This window comes from Malus sylvestris, chromosome 15 (assembly GCF_916048215.2).
Source record: "Malus sylvestris chromosome 15, drMalSylv7.2, whole genome shotgun sequence".
NCBI lineage: Eukaryota > Viridiplantae > Streptophyta > Magnoliopsida > Rosales > Rosaceae > Malus > Malus sylvestris.
Window position 1 is genome coordinate 36,191,034 of NC_062274.1, and position 2,977 is coordinate 36,194,010.

Below are 2,977 nucleotides of genomic sequence, written 5' to 3' on the forward strand. Positions count from 1 at the left end.
AAGGGATTCAGGGCTGGTTTGGTATTGCTGTGCTTTGAAAAAAAACTGCTTCTGCTATGATATGAGAATAAACTCATTTTTGTTGCTTCACGTTTTCATCTTTTTTTTTTCACTCAAAACTGTGAAAATAAGTTGTTTTTAACTGTTTACCAAACGTATTTTTAAGCTCAGTTTTTTTTTATACCTATTTTTTATTATAAAAGCACATCAGTACCAAATCAGTATTGAATTAAACATTTTAAGTCTTATAGGGTAAAATGAGAACAAGTTTGAGTTTCATGACGCTGCCGTGGATAAGCTTACCCATTAAATAGAACAATTATAATTTAAGATCTTTCAGTTATCAATTCTAGCAAAACTTTTAGCTAAATTCCATATTTTTATTTTTATTTTTTTGAAAAATAATAGGATAATCTATACCAAACTCATCTAAACTAGGGGTGAGAGATCCAAATACAGAACTTGAGTGTAAGGGCAAATGTTCTTAACCAATTGAGTAACAAACCATTTATGCTTCGTTTGGCAGCTTGGACTGTACTGCTTATTTCAGTCCAATATGATAAATAGTCGTGGAATATTACTACCTAAATTAGTCAGACGTTTGGTGTTATATTGAATTAATTTATGCATCGGATAATAATAATTTAAAAAAAATTCACAATAATTGTTGTTAAAATGAAATAAAAAAGAAGAAGAGAAAAACAGAAAGAAAAAAAAAATTAAACATCATTGCAGACAAAATTTAAAAAATAAAAAATAAAAAAGGAAGAAAAAAAAACCCAGGACTCTTCTCAATCACGCCTTCCTTTATTCACCATCTTCCCCGCGCATTAATCCCTCGGCGACCGATTGCAGAGAGTAGCGGCCAGGTCAAGAACTCGGAGCCTATATTCGAATTCCTGTCCCCCTCCTCGTCGAAGCCCAATTCCCTTCCTCATCAGAGCCCAGCTCCAAATTGCTATCCAACTCCTCGTCGAAGCCTAGCTCCCTTCCTCGTCGTCCTTCTCGTCGTCGGAGCCCAGATTGGAAGAATTTGAATCATTGTCTTCTTCCTTCACCCATGGAAAGTTTTGTTGTCAGAGATGAAAGGCGAACGGAGAGGTGGGAGGTGTGTGCGCAAATGAGGGAGGAAGAGAGAGAGAAAAAGAAGATGGCAACGAAGACGAACCTGGAAGCAGACGAGAGATAGCAGGCGATGCGGGAGAGTTGAAGGAGAGTGTTGCGAGAGAGGGACGGAGTGAGTGAGCCAGCGTAAGCGAGAGAGATGCACTCGGCTAATCATACGGTGTCGCGTGCCAAACGAGGTATTATAGATTGAAAAGTCAACCAAAACAATTTTATAAATGCTAGCATTTTAAAATTTTCATTTTGCATCTTCAAATTTTCTATAATTAAAAAAATACACTTGTAATGAGTGTATAATGAGTTTTTAGAGTTTTAATATCAGTTCCCTAATTTAATATAATTACATAATTGTCCCTCGATTCTAACACATTTTCCAACAAGCCAACTTTTCTGATGGCTAGCCAATCAAATTTTTCCAGTCAAAAGGTCACTATTTAATAGTTACCTTTAGAAAAATATGTTGAGTGTTGAATTTTCTCATAAGTTCTTTAATATATTTGTATACATGGTAAAAAAAAAATAATGAACTTAGATAATTGAAGGTAAATATGTCACTGTTGAACAATGACTTGATTCATTAGTGGCGGATGACAATTTCCAGCATTAGCGTCGATGACTCATGAGATTATGTGCAAGGCCAAAAACGTAAATGTACTCATAATTGTAGCTTAATATAAATAGAATTAGTTGGGCTTGGTAATTTTTCTTAAAATTAGTATTTTTCCTTAATATCTATATAATAAATGGTATAATCTGAATTTGCTCTAATATTTGTAGTCCAAAGTATGATACAAAATAGTTTTAAAATGACATGTATTATATTTTAAAAAGGTACAGTCCATTCTAAGCAGACACTAACATAGGACAATGTTTTTCATGCATTATCCAACTTATCAGTTTTATACTATACAAAACGCTTCATTATTTTTATATGATTGATTTCATGTCAAGCCGAATACAACTTAGCATTTAAAACTAGTTTGAGACAGTTTTGTCTTAGGAACATGCACAACCTTACACTTGCACTTTTGGAAGTATGGGCCGCTTTTTTTTTTTTTTTGAGCAAAGATACTTCTTCATTAACAACCAAAGAGAATACAAGCCAAGATCAACTGCCAACCGCAGGACCAGAGAGAAATAAAGTATAACAAAGGAGAGGCAGGGAACTTAAGGACAGATAGAGGAGACTCCTAGCGTAGCTGAGTCACTATCCTTAAGAACCATGCATCCAAGGCTAAGTTAGTGTGGGCAAGGGAGTCCATCAATGGAAATGATATGGACTAGAGCATATGGGGGACTGGAAACCCAAACTTTTAGACACATCCCTCTTCTACACCGTAAGGCGACCAATCAGCCGTCGAATTCGCTTGGTGGGGAGCCCAGCTCCATTTAGGCCATCTCTAGGAGATGGCTATAGGGCCAAAAAAATAAAAAGGACCCACCAAGTCAAGTTTAACCCTTTGCCCATCGAGCTGGCCATTCTTAGTCAGCCATGTAGCTCGTTTGAGGGGCCCTTTTTTTTCTAAGGCCAAAATTTTAAATTAAAAAAAAAAAAGAACTTCTAATTTTTTTTTCCCAATAAATACCTAAGCCATTTCCACACCATTTCTCACTCCTTTTCATTTTTTTTTTTCTAAGTTCTAGATCATCCTTTTCCCGCAATGGACCCTGGGGGAAAAATGTTGCTAAATTTATACCGTCCGCTATTTCATACATGATTATGGGTCGAACCAAAACAAAATAACTACCTAAAAATGTAAACGGGGCTTTTATTAATTTAATTGGGTTTAAGGAATTTATATAGTGATAATAATTTCTAAAACCCTCATGGAGTTAGTGGGCTGGCACAAGC

At 35.5% G+C, this 2,977-nt stretch overlaps 1 long non-coding RNA gene across 1 annotated transcript; it reads right to left on the reverse strand.

Moving 5' to 3' along the window:
* Positions 1-600: 600 nt before the first annotated feature.
* LOC126604531 (uncharacterized) lies at positions 601-1,326 on the reverse strand. Its single transcript, XR_007616679.1, has 2 exons — positions 1,169-1,326; positions 601-1,052 (listed from the first exon to the last, which is right to left on the reverse strand). It is a non-coding gene; the product is annotated as an uncharacterized LOC126604531 (long non-coding RNA).
* Between the last annotated feature and the right edge of the window lie 1,651 nt (positions 1,327-2,977).